This window comes from Zeus faber (assembly GCF_960531495.2).
Source record: "Zeus faber genome assembly, chromosome: 2".
Taxonomy (NCBI): Eukaryota; Metazoa; Chordata; class Actinopteri; order Zeiformes; family Zeidae; genus Zeus; species Zeus faber.
In genome coordinates, this window is record NC_137189.1 from 8,420,096 (window position 1) to 8,448,061 (window position 27,966).

General features: G+C 42.4%; 1 protein-coding gene across 1 annotated transcript in view; it reads left to right on the forward strand.

The window, feature by feature from the left end:
- Positions 1-233: 233 nt before the first annotated feature.
- The window catches only part of plcb4b (phospholipase C, beta 4b), a 120,600-nt gene continuing 92,867 nt past the window's right edge, over positions 234-27,966 (forward strand). Inside the window, exons 1-2 of the mRNA XM_080018989.1 lie at positions 234-506; positions 4,663-4,712. The gene's annotated coding sequence lies outside the window, so the exon portion shown is untranslated. The remainder of the gene's footprint in view (positions 507-4,662; positions 4,713-27,966) is intronic.

Sequence of the window (27,966 nt, forward strand, 5' to 3'; positions counted from 1 at the left end):
AAGAGGGAGACAGAGAGAGACAGAGAGGGGTAGAGAGAGACAGAGAGAGACAGAGAGGGGTAGAGAGAGACAGAGAGAGACAGAGAGGGGTAGAGAGAGACAGAGAGAGACAGAGAGGGGTAGAGAGAGATAGAGAAAGAGGGAGACAGAGACAGAGAGAGGAATAGAGAGAGAGAGACAGAGGAGAGACAGTGAGTGAGAGAGGGGGGGGGGTAGAGAGAGATAGAGAGAAATAGAGGGAGAGAGAGAGAGAGAGAGAGAGACAGTGAGGGAGAGAGAGAGAGAGGGGGGTAGAGAGAGATATATAGAGAGAGAGGGATAGAGATAGGGAGAGATAGAGGGGTAGAGAGATAGAGGTACAGTACAGTGTAGAGGCAGCAGCAGCAGCTGGAAGCAGCGGCTCTCTCTCCCAGAACAGAGGATCCGACCCGGGCTCCGGCAGCAGCAGCATCATCATCATCATCATTTTGTTTCCGCCATCGGGATTAAATCCGTCACCGAATCACGTAAGGAAAGAAAACACGCGTGTTATGTGCGCGCGCGCGCGTGTGTGTTACTGGTGAGACCGAGGTTTATTATTTTATTGTATTAATTTGTTTGGTATACCACGTTGGATTTGGTGTGTGTGTGTGTTAAATTGCATTTATTTTTTTGGTTCCCTTCTCTCCTCACACACACACACACACACACACACACACACACACACACGCACGCACGCACGCACGCGCGCTCCACGTACACTCGCGCGCGCACGCGGGCACACAGCTGGGCAGTAGCGGCGTGCTAAGCTAGCACTAGCCCCGTGGTCCAGATGCGTGGAGTCCCCGACGCGTGGCCCCCGCGTTTCCAAGCCCACGCGTAGCGGGGCCAACGTGTTCGCCGGCGAGTCGACAGCTTCGGAAACAGCTTCGTCGAGGTTCACGAAAGCGGCGACGTCGCGGTGGAGGGATGGAGCGGCGGGCGGCGCTGCCGACGCGAGGCTAAATCGCTAGCTAGCGGGGCAGTGCGGGCGGCGAATGGGACGCACGCCGCGCACACTGACAGCGGCCGCCGGGTCCAGCGGCTCCCGCACGCCGGGCTGGACACGGTGAATGCGAGCTGCTTTTATCTCATCTTCATCCCTATCTCGTCTTATCTTGTCTTTTCGGAAACGTTTGATAACAACGACAAGTGTTTCATAATAACCACAATGATACTTATTATTATTACTATTATTATTATTGTTATTATTATTATTTATATTATTATGATAACCGAGAAGAGGCGAGAGACTGCCATGCGTGCAAGTTGAACCCTTTTTTATTCCACATTTTGTCGTATTGTGAATTATTACGAGTTAATAATCGAAGGACTGCACAAGCCTACTTGAGAACGTGAGACTGCGGCGTATTCAAGCCTCTCTCATTGCGGAAAAACAAACACTAACCCCGTGCACGCTCCTGTATTGCTGGTGCAAATAGCTCGCAATGTGTAACTTTGAACAAGGAGCTCCAGCTCGGGTTTGAAGAGTGAACCGATGGATCGCTGCTCCCACACCCTTCGCACTTAACGTTCCAGGCGGAATTCCACCTGTTCCACATGCCGCAGGCGTTATTTTAACAGCCCCTCCTCTGTAAGCCACCTTGCATGCAACTGATAACTTCTTGCAAATCATGTTTGTCGGATGTCGCTCAAGGTCTGTCCCCCGGCTGCTCCAAGGACACCTTAACCATCGTGGAAACAGACAGACAGAGAGACAGACAGACAGACAGACAGAGAGAAAAGTCTGTTCTGGCTTATTGACACTGTGGCACAAGTACTTCAGTAGTGATTACAGAGGCAAACATTAACCGCCCTCGCACAAAAACAGCCCTGTACCTGTGGCTTAAAACATTCACTGTGCAGCATTTTTGATGAATGTAGGTGCACTAAGGAGCTTAAAAGGCTGGCCGGGGCAAGGTATGTGTGTTTTTGGGACTTGGATGCCTCTGGACAATGCCTTGTACAGTCAGATATGTGGTGTATCTGCAGAATAGAGGAACTAATCAGGACATTATGATTTAATCACGAATGATGATGAGTAATTGTACTGCAGAGTTGTGCACTTTTTGCAGATTTGCAAGTTTTCAAAGCATATTAAAACAACAATGGCTTGTTTGATGAATAGATGTAGCTTACATGACACTTATTGGGCAGGTTAGCATAGGTCAAGAGATATCACTCGGCTAATTATAAAACATGTGCCCCTAAGGAGTATAAAGTGCCCACTTAGCTTGTCAGTTTTTATTGCCGTAGTAAACAGGGGCTAAATAAATCTTGTGCAGACTGAGGCCTTGTTGTTGCATGGGTCCAGACCTTTGAATCTGCCCTTTCCACTGAGTTCGGTGTTTAACAAGTTGACGATTCTGTCTAGTGATGGGCGCAATTAGTCGACTAATCGGTTCGTTGAATCGAGTGACGTCGACTTCCGATAAACTATTCAGGATTAATAAGTGTAGCACACTTATCCCGAGAAACTCCGCCCGACTCTATATGTGTAGCACAGAAGAACTTGCTTGTATGAGAGAATGATGCGCGAGGCGGCGCGAAGTGTGGTGTTAGTTTACCCAATTTGAGAAAAAAGTGCTCTTTGTGTGAGATGAAGTTGTCTTACCATGGTTCTACTTCGGTGACTGGGAGTCATTTGCAATTTTAGTTTTGTCATCTCTGGTAAGAATTGTTTTTGTTTGGTCACTGTAGCACTTGGCTACAAAATAAAATAATAATTTTCAATAGCACCTGTATTTATGTACTGGCGTTTATATGTGCGGTTAATGGTCTATGTTGGGTTGGGGGTGACGTAACGTCCAGTCGGCTAATCTACCAAAATTATTGTTAGTTGTTGACCACTTAAAAAAAAAAGAAAATCCCTAATTCTGTCAGATATCAGGCAAGCCTTATTGCTATTGAGCTCCAAATTTTGTTTTTGTGCTTTTTTTTTAATGTTATTTTTAAATGTGGCCACTCAATTTTAGATGGAGGAGAGAGGTGTACTCTACTGTTTTGGGTGGGATGAATGGTAGGTGCATTGCAGTGCTCCACCACTATCTCCCTGATGACATTTGGGCAGGCAGAATAACAACGTCTTTGCTGGAAGTTACACAGAAGCACAGGCGACCAGAAGAGACTGAAGAGGCCGATAGCGCAGCGTCTCTAACAAGGACGAGGGAAAAAAAACTGCAATTCCACATTCTCTGTCTTGTTTGATAACACATTACCTCATGAATGGCTCCATGGAAATGATTTGCGCGCATCGGTATGTGCATTCGTACATAGACACATCAAGTTTTTTGGGGTCTACTGGTGAGTTTATTTGTGAATTTGTTCATTGTCTCTCTATCATACCGTCAAGAAATTAATTTTTTGCCATATTGCGATGGTCTAAATGATGATATAACTTAAAATATGAAGTCTGATATAAATATTCAATGGATTTCTGAGACGAAACAGAGTTTCTGTCCGATCCTGCTTAAAATGACCATATAGTTCAGTGTAATTAACCACAGTTGGATTTTTTTTTTTAGCATGAGATTTTGAGTATTTAATTATGCAGCATTCTCCATTTCTGTGAGAATAAATTCTACCCTTGGTGCAGGTGGAACTGGATTTGCTGCTATGTTTATTGGATAGAGGGAGCGGCTGAATTAATTCTTTCTCTTATTTATTTATTTATTTATTTGTTTATTTATTTTTACAGTTCTATAGTCCTTGCCAGCATTTTATTGCATTGCAGGAAGATTAGGGGAGTTCACTCGCGTGGAATTTCAACTGACAGCAGTGTTTTTTTTTCATTTTTTTTTGTCTACTGTTTTAACTGCTCGATCGCTCGTTTGAACACTTCCTCACTATTTCCCTGATTGATAGATAGATAGATAGATAGATAGATAGATAGATAGATAGATAGATAGATGGATAGATACTTTATTTAACGCCGGAGGGAAATTGTGGTTTCACAGCAGTTAACATCAAAAATAGGCAATAATAATAAAGTAATTGAAGCAAATAAAATAATATGGCAATGTGCAGTCAATCTAAGCATTTAGCTGGAAAAAATAGAATATAGCAATATACAATAAACCATATGATAAACAATAAATATGAACCTAAAAAATAACAGAAAGAAATGTGGGCAATGTACAAATGGCAATGCAGAATAAACTAGAGGCCTCGTTCCTGCAGTTTATGAGGGTCATTTTTATTATCTTCCTATTTAAATGGCCCAGTAACTTCTGCTTTTAGGTGTGAGGTGTCTCATGGACATATAAGGCCAAAAACTGGATCCATGATGGAGAAGTACTAAGAGATGCTGTTTGGTGATATTACATGTATTTGGAGCTGTGTTCTATGGTTTAAAACCGTGTTACCTTCCAAAGTACCAAACATAAATGTCTTTGCTGTTCAAGCCTGAAAGGCTTACACTCGATGTGAACCGTTCTTCCAATATCACGCTGTAATATACTCTGGATTTTCCTTGGCAGCAGAGAAAGGGTGCTGTGGTGTGTTTTCCTCTATCCGAAGACAGTTATCAAGACTACTTTATAACACTCTGGGTTTAGAAGCATCGGCCAAAAAACTTGGAGTTTCATGCTTCCTCTGATTTATTAAAAAAAGTCCAACATTTTATGTCCTTTTTTGTCTCTACAGGCAAAAACAGACATGATTTTCCCCCACTGAAGCAACTTGATGCTGAACTGGTAAGTCTTAGTCACTCGCTGACACTGACAAATATGACACTAGACACATAAGCCGTCTTTCTGTATCAGCTCTCACAGCTTAATAAGTATCTGGGGAAAAGAGACACGCATACCTAGAAATGTCTGTTTTACCTTATTAGGTTTCCTTTCTTAAACCGGAGCTTAAAGCTTGAGCCCTGTATGTAGATCTACAGGATATTATATTAAAAAACAATCTTATAAGTGCTCCACAATTCAGGTGAGTTGTATGTCTAGAGCTGGACATGAAAGCTTTTTTTATTAAGTATGAATGAAGCTTAAAATAACAATAACTGACATAGAAGTTGCATTTAAATAAATGCTCAAAAAAATATCAGTACCAGTACCAAACAATACTGTACTGAACAATGCCAAACAAAACAATACTTTTTTCATACCCTTTTTCTTAGATTGGAAATAGTGAGTTCAATGTCATATAATCCTAAAATAGAAATTAAAATAAAAACACATCTGCCTAGATGATAAAGTCCCTTTCATCAAAAGGGAAATTACGTGACACATTTTCTCTCACTGTCAAAACCTTAACCCTAATTTATGTGCTACACAACTCGGGCGACTTGTTATGTCTGGAGCTGGGACGACAGCTGTTTTATTGTATTTTTGCTGAGTGATAAAGGGGTGTGGGGGGTGGGGGGAGGCTGAATTCCTTATCCAATCTCTCAGACATCATTCATCGATACGTGCGCTGCCCAGCTGCTACTGTACGATCCCTCATGCCCAGCAGTAAAATAACTGTAGCGGGGCTGAAATGCCGATTGCTGACACTGAATGGAGTAGTGCGTCCTGTGTTGCGAAAATACAAATTAGGTGACACACTTCATGCTGGGTATCACTTAATTGCAGCCTAATTTGTATTTCTGTTGGATGTTTTATGAGTTGATTATTTGACTGTGACATTTCCTCAATGTTTCCTTGTTGCGGCATGCTGAAAAGAGAAGTGTACCAAAAAGTAAATAAGTAAGCAAATTAGAGAAAGCCAACAACGTTTTGATGCACACTAGACTTGGGCGATCGTGCGGGGGGAAGCGCAAAGAACGTAATGTATTGTTGCAAATGCTGTCTGGAGGAGAAATAAAAAAAACTCTGCTCCAATTCTCAGAGTTAGGTTTACGTTTTTCATTTTCCATCCAACTAAGAAACTTAGGAAATAAAATAAATCAAAATCTTTCTCGATGACCGTATATTATATTTTGCTATATTATGTGACAAATAATCTCTTGAACTTGAACTATAATCAGAAGATTTGAATATTCAGCCGCACGCAGGGTTGGGGGTGGCCGAGCACCTGCCCCTTGATGCCCCATCGTGCTCTTTTTATCAGGCGGGTGTTTTATTTTTAATTTTTTTTAAGCATGAATGGGCATTGAGGTAGCAGATTGTCTGAGCAACCTGCGATGTGCCCACAGCGGAGCGCGGATGAAGGGCATCCAGATGCTCATCATCTGGGCGCCCGTGATCTGCTCTCCGCCGTGCTGCTCTGTTTGCCCCGAGCGGTAAAATGCCTAGAACCGGAGCTGGGGGTCCATGTGCCATTTTTTTCTTTGTTTTTTGAGCACCTGCCCCTCTTAAAGTCTCTGCACGGGACTGTAGAGCGGGGAAGGGAGACTCCATCACCAGTGGTTACTCGACAGCTCTGAGCAGAGAGGGGGAGACCTCTGCCCCCTCTCTTCCTCCCTCTTCACCCTCTCTCCCTCTCCACTCCAGTTTCAGAACATGGTAAACTGCACTTACACCGTTTCAATGCTCTGATTTTTCCTGGCAGATAAAAATAATAAAAAAATCGTCTGTCATCAATGTCAATTGCGATCGATGGAGTCAATCGCTGATAGACAATTTAATCGTAAATTTGCCCAAGCCTAATGCACACTCATCAAACTTTATTGTTTGGCAAAAGCAGAGCCCTAACAAGAACACATAAACAGCAGATATCAAAACCACATGTTCAGAAGATCTTTATTTGATTTTGTTGCCCAGAGACACCCTGAATAGTTGTCATTAGAGTAGAGTTATTTTGCGCTCTTTCTCATTTGGAGATCATATTAATCAGCAAAACTGATCCAAACAAAAAACTGAAAAAATGTTTAATGTAAATGTAAATTCAGTGCCCTAGTTTGTATGTATATGATTATTTTGTGGTTGATGTACACTGATCAGCCACAACGTTAAAACCACCTGCCTAATATCGTGTAGGTCCCCCTTGTACTGCCAAAACAGCTCTGACCCGTGGAGACATGGACTCCACAAGACCTCTGAAGGTGTCCTGTGGTATCTGGCACCAAGACATTAGCAGCAGATCCTTTAAGTCCTAGAAGTTGCGAGGTGGGGCCCCCATGGATCGGGTTAGTTGTTCCAGCACATCCCACAGATGCTCCATTGGATTGAGATCTGGGGAATTTGGAGGCCAAGTCCACACCTTGAACTCTTTGTCATGTTCCTCAAACCATTCCTGAACATTTATTGTAGTGTAGCAGGGCATATTATCCCGCTGAAAGAGGCCACTGTCACCAGGGAATACCGTTGCCATGAAGGGCTGTACTTGGTCTGTAACAATATTTAGATAGGTGGTACGTGTCAAGGTAACATCCACATTGCTCAGAGCATGAGTTAGGGTTAACCCGGCTGGGCTTCTTTCCATAGTGCATCCTGGTGCCATCTCTTCCCCAGGTAAACGATGCACATGCACCTAGCCTTCCACATGATGTAAAAGAAAACGTGATTCATCAGACCAGGCCACCTTCTTCCATTTCCCTTTGGCCCATTACTTATTCTCACATGCCCATTGTAGGTGATGGACAGGGATCAGTATTGGCACTCTGATCGGCCTGCTGCTACGCAGCCCCATACGTAGCAAGCTGCAATGCTCTGTGTGTTCTGACACCTTTCTATCATAGCCAGCATTAACTTTCCAACAATTTGGGATCGTACCAGACAGGCTAGCCTTCGCTCCCCGCGCCCATCAATGAGCATTGGACGCCCATGACCCCACCAGACCTGCCGTTTTGGAGATGGTTGAAGAAATTCTCACTGCGTGGTCGATTAAGTTAAGTCTGCCCGCTACAGGAAAACAAACTGAGTGTTAAAGATATTTATTCTGCAGAATAAAGAGAACGATTCAGAGCTGCTTCAAAGCAGTGGTCTGATCAGTCTGCTCCTGCTTCTGACGAAGAGGGCTTTATACCGATGAGAGGTTGTGTCCCATTGGTCAGCTTGTCATTTACAAGATTATGGCCCCTAAATCATCATGAGGGTGTTACCCTCATACAGTGATTTCACAGTCAAACTCATGTCACAGATACAATCGTACTGTGCCATAAAACAAACCACAATGCTCTGTCAAGCCCCCTGGGGGTTATCCTTATCTCCACACCAGGTTGAGTGAAGATGGAATGTGATCAGGACTTTATACTACAGTAGGCATTGTTGGAAACAACTTCATATAAACTCTGAGAGACTAATTAAAACCCCAAGGCAATGGGTTTTAAAAGCTACGTAACATACAAAAAAGGCTATTGTACTACTGTATATCGAACATTTGAAACATCGTTCAAAGAATTTATCATCTGTATTTTTCTCTCGCAAGATGCTCTGACCCAGTCTTCTAGCCATCACAATTTGGCCCTTGTCAAAGTCGCTCAGATCCATACGCTTGCCCATTTTTCGTGCTTCACATCAACTTCAAGAACTGACTGTTCACTTGCTGTTCATAAATCCCACCTCTTGACAGGTGCCATTGGAACGAGATGATCAATGTTATTCATTCCATATGTCAGTGGTTTTAATGTTGTTGGTGTGTGTTGCTTTTATTCCTTCAGATGTGGTATCAGAATCTCTTTAGTAGAGGTTTTGTAGGCTTCTCTGAATTGGGACAAAGATATTGGTAGGTGAAACAAAACAATTTGGAACATGATTTTTAAGCACTTATAGTCATGTTGTGTAGAAAGTTGCATTGAAACTATGGTTGCGTGATGTCAAAATATTTTCATTACCAATGTAGATAATAGTACTTTGCCTGACACCAGTTCTTAAGAGATACTGTTTTGTTTAGATTGTAAATACTGAGTTAAAGATGATATACTGCTTTGAAATAAAAGCATCTCTGCCTAGCGTACCACAATACCTTTCATCAAAGGAGAAAATGGAGTACCAGACCTGCCAACCTGCATGCATTTTGTGTACCAGCCACGCAATTCTTGGTCAAAAAAGGCAGGTACGAAATGCCAGCTCAAACCATGCAAAAAAAAATTTAAATAAATTAATTAGTTAATAATTAAATGTGTATATATATATATATATATATATATATACACACAAACACACACACACTTTAAGGTAAACGGAAATTGGATAAATATATTATCGTCTGACAATATTCCAACATTGTGCAGACTGCGTTTCTATCTTTGTCACTGCAGTGGAGCCTGCAGTGGTAGCTCAGGAGCTAGAGCTGGTCATCTAGTAATCTAAAGGTTGCTGGTTTGATCCCAGGCTCCTCCTGCTAGCATGCTGTAGCGTCCTTGACCAAGACACTTAACCCCTAATTGCTCCTGATGGCTGCATCCGTCGGTGTTTGAATAATTGTCAGTCGCTTTGGATAAAAGCGTCTGCTGAATGTAAACCTTAACTTTATTTTCAGCTCACTCACAATGAACACATAAACCACTTAGGTGTCAGCACTTTGTATTACATTCTACAGAATGTTTCAATACTCAATACCACCAATGCAATTTGGTCAATGACATAAATATACCCTGCCCTAAGTTTAGGTCGAAGTTTATGTAACTTATTAAAAACAGTGACATATTGACAACACAATATCAATCAACTGTTATTTAATCTAGTCACTGTATTCCTTTCTAAATATAGCAATTACAATACAGGTACTCCTCACTTAACGACCGAGTTCCGTTCCTACAACCAGGTCATTTGTGAATTGGTCGCTAAGCGAGGACCCGTGTTATTTCAGGGTAAGGGGGTGTGGCCATTGCGAACGCTAGTGTAGTGAATACTGACAGACTATTGGTAATATTACATCAATATATGATGCTACGTGGCACCAACCCTCCTGCAAACCAAAACAAGAATAAATATTTGTAAGGCATGTAATAAAAAATAATCCAAACCAGTTTGGATTGGATCTAGATCATAGACATTTCTGCTCAACACACTAAGCACAAGTGTACAGTATTACCCTTGAATTAGAGGCAGAGGAAATATACAGCAAGATGGAAAGTCAAGACCATTCTTATTTCTAGTTAATTAAAGTTCTTAATTCTAAAAATTTGTTTGAAGCTTTTTTGTTTTCATTTACAGTGTTTATTTTCTTAAACTTAGAATATAACAAAGTAGCATATACTATTGTTCATGTTCATAGTAGTTAGAATAATATATATTCTCAATCATTCTAGATTGAGGCATGAAACATATTTATGTAGTATTAGTATGTGGTATAGGCAGACATGGTTTGTTTTTATTTTTTAATGTTCTTTAACAGCATTTAAGGGCAAATTCTAGAGACCTGACAGTGTTATTATTATCCTCTTGTAAATGAGGAGTGTGTTGGTTTTTGCAAACACTTAATTTTAGACTCAACTTACATTATAATCCAGGATGAATAGTTGCCGAAACCCGGAACCTTGCTGAGTTTTTGGAGGGATGAATTGACAGTGGGCAACACTGAGCTGCTTTGTTCATTGACCTCTCTAAAACTTTTGATATGGTTGACCATTAAATTTTGATAGACAGACTCTTGGCCTTGATCAGAATGCCTGCCAGTGGTTTACCAACTATTTTGGAACTAGAACCCAATGTATTGTTGCTGACGCTTTTCAATCCTCTTTTTTAAAGGTCACCAAAGGAGTGCTGCAGGGTTCAATTTTGGGTCCTTTACTTTTCACGTTGTATGTTAATAATATCAAATGTGTGATGACACAGTGCTGTATGCATCTTGCCATACACTGAGGAGAGATATCTATTTTGCAGACAGCTTTTGATTCAATCCAGCGCTCATTTTTAGAGCTTATACTTGTCTTTAATGGAGCAAAAACAAATTATATGCAATTCTCTTGATCAGGCACCTTGAATGAAATTGACCACTATATCGGCACTTTAGATGACGCTGAAATTGAGAGAGTGCCCTACTGCCCTAAGTCTCTCAGTATATTTATTGATGAAAAGCTGTCTTTCAAAATACATATTGAGCAGCTAACTAAAAAGTTAAGAGTGAAACTTGGGTTCCTTTTTTAGAAATAGACCATGCTTTTCGTATGAAAATAGGAAGCTTTTAGCACAGTCTACCTTCTTGTCAGTACTTGATTATGGTGACATTATCTATATGCACACTGCCTTTATCAGGAGGTGGGATGGCCGTCCCTGGCCACTAGGAGAACGCAGCATTTACTCCTGTTTGTTTACGAAGCTATCTTACACAAGCAACCACACTTCTTGACATTACTCAACAAATGGAACTGAACTAATTTCTGGACTAGATCTCAGCTTTGGTTGGATCTAGAGGTGCCTCAAGTAAAAACCTAGCTGGGAAGAACTTTTTTCCGCTACCATGCTCCAAAAGCTTGGAATGTCTTTCAAAAGGCTTATTGATTGGATGCCTTAGTCCCCTTGGGCAGTTTTAAGAAACTTTAGGGTGATTTGATGTTGGGATCTTCAATAATTTTAATTCAAAGTTTTATTTCTGTTGTTTTTATTTTATTTATTCATTTCCAATGTTGTTGTATTTATGGCCTTTTATAATTGTATACTTTTATGTACTGTATGATCATTGTAACATTGTAACAAGGGCACCATCGAAAACCATGGCCTCAATGGGTTTTCCCTGTATAAATAAAGGTTTTATAAAAAATGTGAATAATCCATTTAGGACAGTTGATATGAGTCCCCTAATATAACTGAATAGACAGACTGTACATTTATAATATCCTGTAACTAGCACACAATGTGCTTGGTGCAAGCAATTAAAAGATAGATTTGCCATTTTTCAACCCAAGCCTTGTTAAAATGTAGGTTCCCATAATTTACAATTGTTCATAGCACAAACCGTCGCCGAATGCTTCACTATTGAGAATAGAGGCAGAACAGCTTACTCTAACGCCAACAGATGGATGGTGCAGTCATCAAGTCAATATTTGCTCTTTCTTAGCAAACATTTGGGAAAAATGAGCTCAGCTAATTTTACAGTAGGAGGTGACCAGAGCATCCTGGTTGGTCTGAATTTTGCACTCCAGGAGGGAAAACAATGCAGAAAAGATCATAATGACTCCGAGACTACAAGCGTTGACTCTAAAAATATACAAGATCTGAGCAAGAAAGCTATTACCTGCCAGTGATCTTTCTAATTCATCCTGCTACCCCCCTGCCTTCCCTAGTTAAATGCACAGATGCACACAGCTGTACCTTGGCTTTATCTGTGGCTCAATCCACAATGGGCACACATGTGAACGCAATTTGCGCTTCCAATTAAACTGTCGACCTTCGTTCCAGAATGCGAAACGTGACTTTGTACCATCCTCTCATGGATAGCTATAATTACCCAGCCAGTCAGATAATAGAGAGAATAGGGCTTCACAAAACACTGACAAATCCTTTTCTTACTGTAACACAAAGCTGTACTGTACCTGGGATCGGGGACAATGGCAATGCTGCTGAGGGCTTTGTCAGTGTTGGGGAAAGGAGTAAATGAAGTAAAGAAGATGAGCTAAACCCAGCTGAATTCATAATTTGCCTTTAATGTTAACCTATTTACAACTTTTCTATCTTAACTAGGGCTAAACGATTAATCAAATTCAAACTGACATCGCAATTTAATAGGCCATCTTCAAATCGCAAAGGTTCAGCTCAAAAATAAATAAAGAAATAAATCATATATATATATATGATTTATTTCTTTGTATCATATATATATATATATATGATTTATTTCTTTATTTATTTTTATATATATATGAATATATATATTTTTTAATGTTACACAATCGTCGATAGTGGCGCCGGTGCTCCGGTTGACTTTTGCACATTTTAGTATTTTTTTCCGTTTTCATCATAATGTACGCCAAAAAAGCATCGGCAGTTACCTCATACGACCGCAATGCACTCATGGATATAAAAATTTCCCTAAACGAACAACTTTAGGACTTTTTATCCGTGGAAGCAGAGTGGCCGGCGGAAATCCTACACGGGAACACTCTCAACAACAAAAAAATGGAGCCGCTGTTCCACAAGCGGGCCCACGGAGGAAGCACCGAGGTAAACGAGGAGGCATTCAGGTCAGAATGAGGACGCAACCTTACCGTCCACCTCTGCCAAGCATCCTTCTTGCCAACGTCCAGTCCCTGGAGAACAAGATGGATGAACTTCGAGTGAGGATTAAATTCCAACGAGACACGAGGAACTGTTGTGTCCTCTGTCTGACGGAAACATGGTTGAACCCACTGGTGCCGGATGAAGCCATACGTCCAGCCGAGTCCTTCTCCGTGTTCCGCGGCGACAGAACTTGGGAGTCGGGGAAATCCAAAGGTGGAGGCGTCTGCCTAATGGTAAACAACCGCTGGTGTAACCCCAACAACACCAAGTTTCTCTCCCACTCCTGCTCGCCGAACCTTGAACAGCTGACCATCCTATGCCGTCCATTTTATGTCCCCCGGGAATTTAGCATGGTGATCATCACAGCCGTTTATATCCCACCACAAGCGCACAGCAGCCAACGACGCAGCTCTGTCGCTCCTGTATGATGTGTTGTGCGGATTTCAAAACAAACATCCCGACGCGGCTGTGGTGGTGACTGGGGACTTTAACAGGGCCAACCTTAAAAAAGTCCTGCCTAATTTCCACCAACACATCACATGTGCCACCAGGGGAGATAGAACTTTAGACCATTGTTACACACCTTACAAGAACGGATACAAGACCGTCTCGCTCCCTGCTTTCGGGAAATCTGACAGCGCCACGATCTCGCTGGTTCCCGTTTACAGGCCTCTGATCGCGCGAGAACTGGTGGTGACGAGGGAAGGGAAGCGGTGGACGGACCAATCGGAGGCTGCGCTTCAGGACGCTCTGACTCACGTCGACTGGAACATGTTCCAATCAAGTTCAAGTGACGTCAGCGAGTTTACGGAGGTGGCAGTGAGTTTTGTGACTACGCTAGCAGATAATATCATTCCCACGGTGAAAGTTCGGATATTTCCAAACCAGAAACCATGGGTTGATAAATCCATCCGCTGCGCTCTGAATGCTCGCACGGCCGCTTACAAAGACGGTCTTGTATCCGGAAATATGGACAATTACAAAGCGGCATCGTACAATCTGCGGAGGGTGGTGAGGGACGCTAAACGGGCGTACAGAGAGACTGTGGAGCTACGGACGGAGCGGGGGGACACAAGACGCTTGTGGGAGGGGCTGCGGACGATAACAAACTATAAGAGCAGCCCCTCCCCAGCCATGAGTGTGGACGCCTCCCTAGCCAACTAACTGAACTCCTTTTATGTGCGGTTCGAGTCTGGCAACAACACCGCTAGCTCGCCGGCTAATTGGAGTTACACTGCTGGGGATGAGGTCGCACTCTCAGTGTCCTTGCACGAGGTCAGGAGGGCTCTGATGCGGGTGAACACCAGGAAAGCTTCGGGTACTGAAGACCTGTACTAACCAGCTAGCTCCAGTGTTCACTACAATATTCAACATCTCCCTGGCTGAATCAGTGGTCCCGTCCTGCTTCAAGAGGTCCACCGTCGTTCCTGTCCCAAAGATCGCCTCTCCTGCCTTCCTGAATGACTACCGTCTGGTGGCCCCCACCTCGGTGGTCATGAAGTGTTTCGAGAGGTTGATTAAGGATTATATCTGTGCCTCCCTCCCCCGCACCTTGGACCCATTGCAGTTCGCGTACTGGCAGAACAGATCCAGGGATGACGCGGTCTCCCAGGTACTGCACACCACGCTCACGCATCTGGATGGCCGGAAGGAGGCCTATGTGAGAATGCTGTTCATCGATTACAGTTCAGCTTTCAACACCATAGTCCCCACCAGACTGGCTGTCTTGCTGGAGGAGCTTGGACTGAATGCTCTGCTGTGTGCCTGGATCCAGGACTTCCTCACAGCCCGCCCCCAGGTGGTCAGGGTGGGGAAGCACATGTCAAGCGTCCTCACCCTGAATACAGTATCCCCCCAGGGCTGCGTCCTCAGCCCCCTACTGTACTCCCTGTAAACACATGACTGTGTGGCCAGGTCCAGCTCCAACAGCATCATCAAGTTTGCTGACGACACCGTTGTCGTGGGCCTGATCACTGACTGCGATGAGAAGGCCTACCGCGAGGAGGTGGCTGACCTGTCACTCTGGTGCCAGGACAACAGCCTCCACCTGAACGTCAGCAAAACTAAGGAGCTGATTGTGGACTTTAGGCGAGGATCACAATCGAGGACGCACGTGCCCTTGGTGATTAATGGGATTTCTGTTGACAGGGTGAGCAGCTTCAAATACCTGGGAGTCCACATCACAGAGGATTTAACATGGACTTTACAAACACACACTCTGGTGAGAAAGGCGAGGCAGCGTCTTTACCACCTCAGGCAGCTGAGGAAATTCCGTGTCTCGGTGAGGATCCTCAAGTCCTTCTACTCTGGAGCAGTGGAGAGCATCTTGACAGGCAACATCACTGCCTGGTTTGGGAGCTGTACTGCTCAGGACAGGTGGGCCCTGCAGAGGGTGGTGCGTTCAGCTGAACGTACCACTTGAAATACCCTCCCCTCCCTTCAGGACTTATACACCAGGAGGTGTAGTAGCAGAGCCCGCAGGATCATGAAGGATCCTCATCACCCCAACAACGGACTGTTCCGGCTGCTGTGGTCAGGCGAGTTTTTTCCCGCAAGCCATTAGAACTGTCAATGCTGACCTCACCAGGGGTCCTCACTGAGCCACACACAGAGGCTCCACTACCTACTGTACTATATGTAGCATTCTGTACCGCATACTGTGTCACTGTTCAGGGTTGTTCGTGATGCCGTATTGCTGCTCCGTACTGTTGTATACTGTGCTGTATTAAGCCAAGCACTACCTCACTTTATTCACATGCCACTTTAATGCACATATCTGTATATACAAAATTGCCTATTCCATATACATAAGCATATTCCCTCTATTTATTACATTTTATCTCATTTTATTTTATTGTATTTGTACTTTGACTTACTGTATTATGTTTTAGGAGTCAGTTAGTTGGTCTATTATAAAGAAATTTTTCCTAGGACACATTGTGTGTTATCACCGGGTGCGTTGCATTACATTTCACTAGATGTATGTATGAAAGTATGTATATGTATGTGACGAATAAACCTCTTGAGTCTTGAATCTTGATCTAACCGGACCGGCTCTTCCTTATGGCCAGATAGGTGGCCACTTAGTGCAGCATCCCGAGGGGGGTGTGTGCGGAGAGGCAGCGATCGGGGCGCACCCTGTGTTCCTCTCCGACGGTACCGAAGATGCACATGGTAGCAATGGGGTGCCTGCAATCGGCGCGCAAAAACAATGTGTTTTTATTTTACGTTTCCTTATGGAACGGTATAGTACGAAACCGTGCATAATGGGGACATTTTCTCTGCGACACTCTTTCTTACCCCCCTCGCCGATGGTGATTGTTTTAACTGAACCTCCGCGCTTTCCTCTGATGAGACCCGGTGCTCCGCCTCGGACCAGTGCGCAGTGCGCTGTGCGGGCATGTGCTGCTGGCAGAGCCCAAAACACCTGTGGAGTCTAGACGGAGACTTTTCCAGAACAGCGCGTCTGTTTGTATTTTTTCCCTCTTTTTAATTTAAGGAGCATGGAGGGGCGTTCTGTGTATTTTGATGGATGTGCTCAACTTTTTTATAAAAAATAACTTTCTGCTGAAACGCTGTACATTTTTTTGAATGTTCATTCTCAGATTCAAACAATTACAAGGCTTGAAGTTAAATCAATGAGTCAAAGGTCTACTGTGATGGAAGGTTTTATTTTTTTAGAATTCAATAGTTATATTAAGATGTTATTCATATCAATGAATGCGTCAATTCATCTCATTTCGTCATAGCACATGTGCCTGGGCTACAGGAAAGAGCAGTTTATATGTTGACTATATCCAATTTTGTGTTGGTCATATTATAGAACAATTTATTGCTTGTGTTAAGCGAATAATACAGAAGATAAAGAACTTTGCATAAAAACGCATTTGCAATATTGGTCAAAAAAAATCTCAATTTAATTATTTTCCCAAATTGTTCAGCCCTAATCAAAACACAAACAATAGTAGCAGCTAAAGGGAAATTCTAAGTTTGCAATAAGCAGACCAAGGCAGTGGCCTAGGATAGGGCTGGCTATTTATCATATAATATTGATATTGTGATATGTGACTAGATATTGTCGTGGATTTTCATTATTGTAAAACATTTACTTGAAGAAGTGTTTGCCGAGTTGGCAACCTTGCATTAACTGTTGGTTGCCAAGACAGAGACAACTATTGCCTAACTTTCAATATTGCAATATGCTCAGTTGTTTCACCATTCTTGATGGAGTAAATCGATGTGCCTCACCTCAGTTTCACTGGCAGAAGTTTCTAAACATATGGAGGTATACCACACTTTATTTTAATTTATTTTTTTACATATGAAAGTGGTTGACAATGGGGGAAGACTGCATGAGATGGTTAACCCATGGCTCAAATCCCGCTGGGCAACTGAGCAACCGTTTGGGTCAGGCTATGGTTTGTGTCAAGTTATGGTTGAAGGTTGTCTTCAAGTCTGCATTACAGCAAAGTAATGCATTTTTTTGAAATTCATAGACAGTTCTTCTAGCTGTTCTAATCATTGACTCTGTATCCACATTGCTAATGATTGTATCGCAAATATTTATTGTGTAACATCTCATGAAAGCACCGATAGTCATTCCCAAAATAGCGGCACATTATCGATATTGAGGTATTCCTCAAAACATATTATGATATTTCATTTTGCCAATATTGCCTATCCCTACTGCAGTGCTACACTAATAAAAGTTTCCTGGTACAGCAGAGGCTGAATTGGAGAGCGAGTCATTCTGCGTCCAAACGCTTTACAAACCCCAGGTCTCTTAATGGACGGACAGAGCAGCGTTGAATCAGACAGAGAGAGGGGTTAAAACGCCGCAGCAGGGCCGAGGAGGATCGGGAGGGTTTGCCTTAAGCACGCTGCTCAGCTCCAACGCGGCCCCAACACATGACTCGCCAGCCAGATCAGATGACTAGATAAACAGGAGGAATGCAGCCTCTTCCTCTTTCCACAGCACCTCTGTGTCTGTCGAGGAGGAGAGAGAAGGAGGAAAATGTGAAGGAATGAGGAAGAGAGGGTGTGACAGAATAGCATCTTTAATCAGCGCACTACTGTAGATAGTTAAAGCAATTTTTATAACATTCAGCAGCTGAGGCGATCGCTTATCATGCTCCACAAACTTGGTTGGTAACGTGCAGGCTGCTGTTTTGCGTATTGTATAGTGTATTATATTAGGTAGTTTATTGCATAATCTAGGGAATATTTGTCAACTCTAGAAGCCGCCTCCGTTGTATATCCAGTAATGTAACAGGAGGGAAAAATATTTAACGTAGATGTGTGCTTCGAGGGCGTTATTTGTTTTCTGTATTACAAGATAAAGTGGATTTTAACCGTGCTATCTCATTGTCGGGGCTTTTCTCTGAGGTTTACAATTCACTGAAAGGAAGTATTCCCCCTGCGCTAAGGGCTCAGGGAAACAAACAAATTCTAAGGCTTGAGAATAAACACGCCAGAGCAGGAGGAAAAAAAGGCTCCCTCGCATCAGGCCTTCAGCCGCTGCCAGATATTTGTCCGGGTCTCATGGACATTTTTCACCAGCCACTTCACCCTCGTCATTTAAACAAACCTTGGGACTGAACACATAAATCCATTAGATGGCTATCATAACAAAGTGTGGCAGTAAAGTAAAGTTTAGAAAAGTGTCATAATCAAAGCACATGAAAAGGCGAGCGTTGTTCATCTTATTTTGACAAATGTTTCAAGTGCCCAAGTTGAGCGGGTTTTTTTTGGGGGGGGTTTTCTGCTAAATACGGATTTATGAAGTAGAGTAGAATATATATGCACATACCAAAACCAGTACCCTTAAAGTGATACCAATACCAATAAAAAAAACATACCCATCATTTGAATGGAAGCATTCAGTTGTGTAAAATGCCACCACTGCACCGCATCCAAATTATTTTTACACAAATCCATTTTGAAAATGTTCAAATCATTGAAATATTTATTATAACTGTAAAAAACTGTACAATGAAGTATTTGGGCAGTGTAATTTACAGGAGGCGAACCAGTACAGAACCAGTATCGGAGGAATGATTACAGCGATGTAAACCTCTTTCACTGACTGTTGTTCTAAGACAGACTTGAAAACTTGTAAAACTGTCCTTTAACAGACCGTTGTAGCTGCTGCTCTGCTAGTGTGCTAAGAACGCTTGCAGTGTTTGGTGGCAAGCAAAACCATCCAAATAGTCTTTTTTTTTTTTTCTCTTGATCTGGGTACAAAAAGGATTGAATGCAGGTATCATTTGAGTGGAGAACTTTCGATACTACTTGGTGTTGGGTTATTTCAGTGGATATCTTAAAGGTATTGAGTACCAATACCCAGCCGTAAAACTGGCATTGTGCAATCAAGTTCACCTTTACATCTACACAATGACAGGGCTGTCTGTGCGCACAAAGTGAATACAGGATGAAATGTAGTCATTACATTCTGGAATGTTGTGCATGTGAAATCTCTTTCACACACACAACATTCACCCACATACCAATTTTCTAAGCAATGGCTGCTTGTCATGATACCATCCCCAATCAATTATCAATTACCAGTCAATATTTCCTTTATCAGGCGGATGAAAAATGTGTCTCTTAATGGAGATTTGGCTCGTTACGAGTGACTCGGTAAAAAGATTCATTACATTTTCTGACTCTTTGTTTGTTTTATTTAGTTGGTACAGTATAGCGAGAGTCAGGATAATTCTCAGAGGAATTAATTAAGAATAACATTAGATTATTCATTTTGGCGCAATGCAAAGTGGAAATCAGTCACATTGAATATGAATTGATGCCTCCCTTTTTCACATGAATTGAATCCTCAGTAATTATTTTCTGTTTGGGAAAAGAAGATCCACTCACTTGCCCTTGGACCCACTCGCTGAGCTTGTTGGACACACCGCGGTGCTTGAGGAGCAAGCGTGACTCACAAATTGTTCACTATGAACAAATAGTTTGTTTGCCTTGCATTACTAGCACACTAGTTACTCCTGGAAAGTTCCAGAAGAAGTTGGACTTAGCATTAATTTGACGAAGAATCTGAGGAGAAACGGTGTCATGGATTTGTCCTGATGCACTTTTACGTCTGGTGTCTGAAGCCTACTTTGTCAATAGCTTACAGAGGTTCTTTTAACTCTCTAGCAGTTCCAAATGGTAAATCCATGCACACAGCTGACCATGTGTATGCAGAGAACCAAGTGGTAGAAAAGTGGAATTGTTAGGGACGTGCCACCCTGTTAAACATAATTTACAGTATGAACTATCTTATTCAAGAATGTTACTGACAGCTGTTGTAGCATCATGCGGACGTTGTGGCGGTTCTATTCATGAACTATTCAGGCTTTTTCAATTTATGCAAAATGAATTGAGTGATTGATGGTTATTTGGATGTGCGTGACAGTTTTGGTGCAGGTAATTAAGACCGACTCTCCAGTTCTATCACACAAGGTGACACTGAGGGTTGGATTCAGGAAGGGAATTTGCGGCTTTTGCGGCAGCTAAACCCGCGCAAAAAAAACCCAGAAAAAAAATCCTACAGTGTTTTACAAAGCACCCGCAACTGCGCTGCAACGCAAATAGTGTCCCAGTGCGCCGCTGTTATTTGTACCTATTTCCTTTGGGTATTGTGCATACATTTGCTGTAAAATTGGCCCTTTTCTATGTAAATGAGCCTCATTGCAAAAAAAGTCAGATTCACAAACACTGGCGCTAATAGCCACACGCAGTTAGAGTGGAAAATATTAGCATCTTTAGAGACTTTGTGGTAACTGCACAAACCAAATAAAGGGGGCTCCCCTGCACGATCAGAGCATACCATGAGGGAAATTGTCCGGCACCCCGGAGGGTAACGGGGAGACCCCCATGCTCTGAGAGCCTTTTTTTTGTTTTGTTTTTGTTGTTTTTTTAGTCGCCCCCACCCAATTAATCCAGTATTTCACAATGCCCCCCTCAGCTACATCATTCCCTCAGGGCTTCATCCAATTGTTTTGATAGTCCTTTGAAAGTAGCAATTGATCTTTGAGAGGGCGCTCAAAATATTGTTGGGCAAAAATCTTCAATACCAAAACATAGCTTTACTGCAATAAGCGGACATGATTTATTACAAATTTTTGGATGATAGCGACATAAAATGAACAAAAACAGACAATCAACTAAGATTACATGATGGTGACTGCTCTACCTGAATATGCCTCAAGAATTTTGTGTTATTTTTTGTGCCTCAGGACAACTGAAGAGAGCGTGAGTTTTCCCTAAACAATTCTGCTTCAACCGCAAGCCTATGGAAATTAAGGACTTTTACATCTGTGCCTTGCACTTGGTAATCTGCTATTAGCTTGTCAGTATTAGCTCAGGTGAAACCTTTGAGCTAATCTGTTGGGGAGACGGTCCCAGTGACTCGGGCCCTGTGCAGCCCTTTTATCCTGATTTACTAATGACCCAGCTTACCCGGTTCCTGTCAAAGGTTCTCTGCCCACACGCCCCTTTTCTCTGTTAGTGCCAATCAGACGTCAGTTTCCAATTGTGGGGAAATGTGTTCTCCCGCTTTTATTTCTGACTCACAAAGGAGAAAAAACTCTTGTTCTCACCTTTTCTGTCTCCTTTAATCCCCTCCCCCTCTCCCTCTCTCTCGATCTCTGTTATCTCACCCTCCTTGGGGAGCCGGCTTCTGACAGCACCGCTGAGAACGGCACCGAATTCAAAAGCGAAAGTCGATCTCAAATGTTATGCTGTGCGTGTCTCTCTGTCTATGGCTTTTTCCCCTTCGGTCTTTCTTTCATTTACTGCCTCTCTCGCCTTTGCTTTATCTCCCGGTTCCATTTGACCCACGTTTCCCTGTGAAGGCAGCTTAAAAGCATGTGGTTTGCAATCCTCGACTCTATTTCTGCCAGTCTATTCGGCGTGAGACACACCTGTATCCCACAGGCCACCACAGATGGTCTGCAAAACATTCCTGTGAGTTATTTATTATATTGTTTGTTAAGCATTGCAAAAACATTCCTAGTGCTGTGCATGGGGCTTTTCCTGGGATAGAATAGAATGTCCAGATGCTGTGGAAGCTACGCTGTAGCTGATGGCGGTGAGTGAGAAAAAATAATGTTTGGCATCAAAAAATGTCTTTCTACTTCACCATCATTGGATTGTGTGTGGGGGGAAAAGCCCATTAGCTCCACTTAGTCTAATAATGGACTTTGCCGGCCACTCATCAGTGTGGTTGTTTTAAAAGGACGAGGCCTATTTTATTGCTTTTTGTTTTGTGCTTTTCCAGTGTTGTAATGGTATGTAAAAGCAATCCAAATGCAAGGCAAAATGAGTTATATTCATATAATTGGGTCTTATACTCTTGTTTCATGCTTGCTCATAACTTATACGTCTATGGAAGTGGAAAACACTGAGGCTCAGGCTCTTTGTCATTAGAATTAAAACTCACATCTCCAACTCGTGTACAGCCTTCCACATTAAGAGAGTTATTTAAAAGACAAACACCAGAAAAAAATGTTAAAAGAAGAAGAAATTAACATGTTTTCCAGCGCGAAAGAGTTTTAACAGCTTTTTATCTGAAACAGGAATGAAAACAAACTTGCTTGTCCTGGTCTGATAGTGATTACTGCTGCTGCTCGCACCAGTCTTGCCCTCCAATTGGTACTCATTAAAGGATTTAAAGTGTTCCAATTATAGGGCCTTGAAAAAGTCCTGAATTGTTATTTTTCGTCCCCATGCCAGTGTCCCCGACCAAAAACTGGCTGAGTACGTTTACCGTCTATAAACAAACATGAGGTTGGATTGACATGCAGATACATTTTTTTTAATATAAGCACATGATGCAGGTGCATTGGAAAGCGAGAGGGATCTGGTCTTGATGTACACAAGTTCGGAGACCACAAAAGCACCTCAGACATAGACCAGGAGCACCCAATTGGTGTTACTACCTCACAACATCCGTTTCCTTACCTTTTGTGTTGGTTCTCTTGGCCCAGCTGGCATAAAACAAAGCAAGCTAATCAAAATGACATAATACCAGTCCGTGCTAATCCATCTTCAATCCATGTTTGATCTTGTCCATCTTGTTTTCTGTCTGGTATCTTTGAGCAGTAGATTAGAAATAGAATAACATTTCAATTGGAATTGAAACCATGGCATTTTACAAACCATCAATTTGGTATTGAATAGTTTTCTATCTGTGGTTATTTGTGGTACATATCACAATGGTAATTCATTATTTTACTGAATGCAATCTAGCTGTGTGAAATTCTGGTTGGTTTCGGTTGGTGAGGCCAGGCGTGACTATAACACGAACCTCCCAAGGCCAGGAAATGCAAGCAGCGCAGCTTTCATTTTCCAAGTGTCTTGGGGCTCTGCGTGTGAACTACCCATTAATGTACCACCACGCATCTGTTGGATTCCAAAGCCAGAGGCTGATATTTTGATGAGCACTTTTCAATATGGTGACCTCATTTGCAACCTTCTCAGAACCCCTGCTGCCCTGTGGGATTCAGCTGGCGACAAGGGGGAGATGTTTTTCTCAGGACATTCCTCCAACCAGAGAATCTGTGTGTAGTGTCACCATAGAGTGTCTCTCAGAGAAGTGTAGTTATAAATAAGAACTAGACCCGAAGTAGGACTGGCTGTGGGTGCTTCAAGGTTTCAGTCAGTCTCACAACTTTTCACATAGACCAGCACATTTAGCAATTGTGACATTTTGCGAAGAGTTTCGGGAGTCTTGAAAAGGTGATGTCAGGACACCCCAAAACTTAAATCTCTCAACCTAGTGGCAGGCGCTGTGTCTAGGCTGCATTCAGATAACTTTAAGCTACGATCTGTGGTGCTTTGTTTGATATGGACATATTTAAGTTCACTTTTCAGCGGCTCAACCAGGCACTGGTTGGCTCTAGGAATAATGAGCTCACCTATGGTGCATTTGATTAACTTGTCAACAATAATACCCTCTTCCCCCATTTGTGTTGTGTTATTATGAACAGGCCTGATTTAAGTTATTTCAATATATATTTTGTATTTGCAGATTGTGCTTTGTATGTGTGTTTTTTTTTCATTGTTATTTCAGATGTAGACATTCTTGGTAGTATGAGTAATACCATTTTCCTGTTAGATGATTATATATCACCCTTTGCCGTACAGTGTGTGTGTGCGTGCGTGCGTGCGTGCGTGCGTGCGTGCGTGCGTGGCAGTGTCCTTATAATCAGCCCCCCTGTGTGTTTCCCCTGTGGTGCTGTCATTGGCATGATGCCGGAGCTGCCACTGTGTGCAAGCCATTTAAATCTGTCGGCAGGTGGGCAGCGGTGGGATTACCAGGCTCTTACCTGTTGCCTTAATCAAGGGAATTATTACAGCACCACTGGATGTTGCCAGTAATAGCTCTGTCTAAATATAACTTATCTGTTGGTTAATGGTTGTATTTATCAAGTGTGTCGTCAGTAATATTAATCTCCTTCTTGTTAATCATCTTCTCTCTGGCTCCTTGGCAACAGTTTAATGATATTATTGTTCAGTTATACCACTGGTTTTCAAGGGTGGCATTGTCTTCTCGTTACAAGGTTTTAACAACAGCAACCAGGTTTTCTGTCATATCCTTTTTTCATCCCTCTCTCAATCTCCTTGTCTCTTGTCCTTTCTCTCTCCCTTTCTTGTCCTTCTCTGGCATGGCCTAGTGCCATGTTCCCAACAAAACCTTCAACCCAACATAAATATGGGCCTATATACGACATGGATGGAAACCCTTTTCTGCAGAAGGCTCTAATCCTCTCTCTGGGCTGAAGAGGCTTGTGAATATAGCTTGTTGGCCGTCGAGGCCACTTGACATGTGGAACGGCGGTTTGGTGTGGAGCTCCCCCTGTGGGAGAGGCCTATTGACGTGGAGTAGATCAAAGGAGAACAGGGCAGAAGGGGGGATGGAGAGGAGAGGCAGAACATGAGAGCTAGGGAGGAGAGGTAAAGAGAAGGCAGATGACTGGAGTTACAAGAGTCAAGAATGTAGTGTGTGCATTGCATTTAATTTATCACATTTACCTGTCCTTAGAAATAAGCAGGTCACTAATTTCGCAAAAGCGGTTCCTGTTTGTCAAGATCAATTTCTTACTATATGCAAAGTAATATTTTTCTCTATGAAAAATGGCCTTGAGCACCCAGTCCAAACCGACTTGTATACAGCATGTGAATAATGCATCACAGAATGGCTTAACATAAGGCCAAAGCTAATAAAGCTGTAAGCAGCACCCGCTCCCTTTTGTTTAAGCTGCAGGGAATAGAGTTGGACATTTATATTAATAATGCAGGGCAAGCAGCTGAGAGCCATTGTGAGCTGAGCTTAAGCCAGCATTCGTACATGAATACCCACTGTTCTCCGTCTATTTCGATCGTGAAAAGAAATTACAAATTCGGTCCCTTTTGACAAGTTGTGGTTTTATCATAGAAGGAAAGGGTTTCAGGTAACCTCCACTTAGAACAATTGTTTGTTTTTGTTTTTTTGTGACATAATTAATATATAATAATGTTCACATGTAGTATCCTTTTACCTCATTCATTATTCTGATTTACTGCAGTAGGTAACCAGTTCTATTGAATGAAAAACCTTTTTTTTTTTTTTTTTTTTTTTTACATAAGGCCTATTTTTCCATTATTGGGAGTCAACCCAAATGATTGCCTTTGCCGGCCGAAGCTATTCTCTCAATACTGGATCAATTTAAACGACAAATGGCCAATCCCTCGGGTTGACTCCCAGTGATCGAAAATTAAAGCATAAAAAAGGTTAAAGGTTGACGGATACTGGGACACAGAATTGGAAACCAATATTATATATATATACTGTATTGTAGTATATCGTATATTTTGAATTCCTTTATTGATATTCAGATACACACACACACACACACACACACTAACACACACACACACACACACACTAACAGTATAGTGGTCGACTGATATGGGTTTTCAATGGCAGATGCGGATATTTAGAGAGTTGGCTGGCCGATATATAATGCCGATATCATGTTCATGATATGTTGTTTCATTCTTCCTTTTTTTTTTTTCTTTTTTTTCTTGCATCTGATAAAATAGAGTAATTTAATAATAACAAATGAGACACAAAATTGCTGAACTTAAAATAAAATTTATTTAACACTAATGTTATTGTCTGCATTGTCTCCGCATGCACTTATTTTAAATAAAAAATTTGTAAACTGAATAAATGTCTACAGGTGAAACACTACACTTTGGGCAAAAAACGTATGAATGAGGTCTGGTCGGGAAAGAATCTCCCTGTTGCAGAAGTGAAGGATTTATTATTTACAAGTAAAGTATTTACAGAATAACACAAATCCAGTTTTTACTAAATGAAGTCCCATAGCAATGGAAAGCAACGGGCAAACGTGACGCTGCACGGGACAGTGTGGATACACAGGCAGGCATGTGCAGTCCATAGTGCCATTTTTATGTGGCAAATTTATTTATGTATTATATATATATATATATACACACTACTCACAAAAAGTTAGGGATGTTTGGCTTTCATGTGAATCTTATGGAAAATGTAAACAGTTCACGCTACAGTGATATTATATCATGAAAGTAGGGCATTGGTGATTTTCTCATCTCAAACAATTTATTGAAACAAAAGCCAGCCCTTGAGCATCAATTACAGCTTGACAACGACGTCTCATGCTGTCCACAAGTCGACTTACTGTCTGCTGAGGCATGGCCCCCCACTCTTCTTGAAGGGCGGCCCTCAGGTCATTGAGGTTCTGGGGTACAGAGTTACGAGCCTCTACACGGCGACTCAGCTGATCCCATAGGTTTTCTATGGGATTCAGGTCTGGAGAAAGTGCAGGCAACTCCATTTGAGGTACCCCAGTCTCCAGCAGCCGTTCCTAATGATGCCACCTCCATGAGCTGGAGCATTGTCGTCCATGAAGATGAAATGAGGCCTGTGTTGTTCATGCAGGGGCACAATGACTGGATTAATGATGTTATTCAGGTAGTATGGGCTTGTCACTGTACCATACACAAAGTGTAGGGCAGTTCTGTATTGACTAGACACACCTGCCCACACTGTAACACCACCACCAGCAAAGGCTCGTCTGGTGACAACAGTGGCTGATGCATAGCGCTCTCCTTGACGTCTCCAACATCGTTGGCGGCCATCATTTCTGTTCAACGTGAATCGACTTTCATCAGAGAATAGCACTGAGGCCACTGAACCCTCGTCCAGCCTAAATACTCCCTGGCCTGTGCAAGACGATGATGCCTGTGCCTGGTGGTGTGGTCAGGTACCCTTGCAGGTCGTCTAGCACGCAGACCACGCTGATGTAAACGGTTTTGAATGGTCTGACGTGACACTTGGATGCCTCTCACCTCCCTTAAATGTGCCTGGAGTTGAGTGGCATTCATTATCCGGTTCCGCAGGGCACTGTTCACAATGAAGCGGTCATCAGTGTTGGATGTGGCCAAAGGACGTCCACTTCTATGCCTTTCTGTGACTCTTCCAGTCTCTGTATCTCTGTTGCAACCTGCTGATGACACTCTGTGACACTCTAAGCTCAGTGGCCACTTCCCTCTGAGAACATCCTGTTTGAAGCCTCTCAATGGCGAGGTACTGTTGATCAGTTGTTAGGTGTCATCTTGGTCTCACGATGTCAAAATGTGAACAGCATGATGAAGAGGACTGTTTAAATACTAATTCTAATTGAACCAGGAAATGTATTGGTCGATTCATGGATCAAACACCTGCTGTGAATTTTGCCGTTCAGCTCCTTGTTAGAGAACAGCAAGTTGTGCAAAAAGTACTGAAACATTGAACAGTTGGACATGTGCATTCAAAAGTTTAGAGAAGGTCAAATTAAGTTCACCTGTAAAGGTTATAGTGCATTTTAGGTTCATC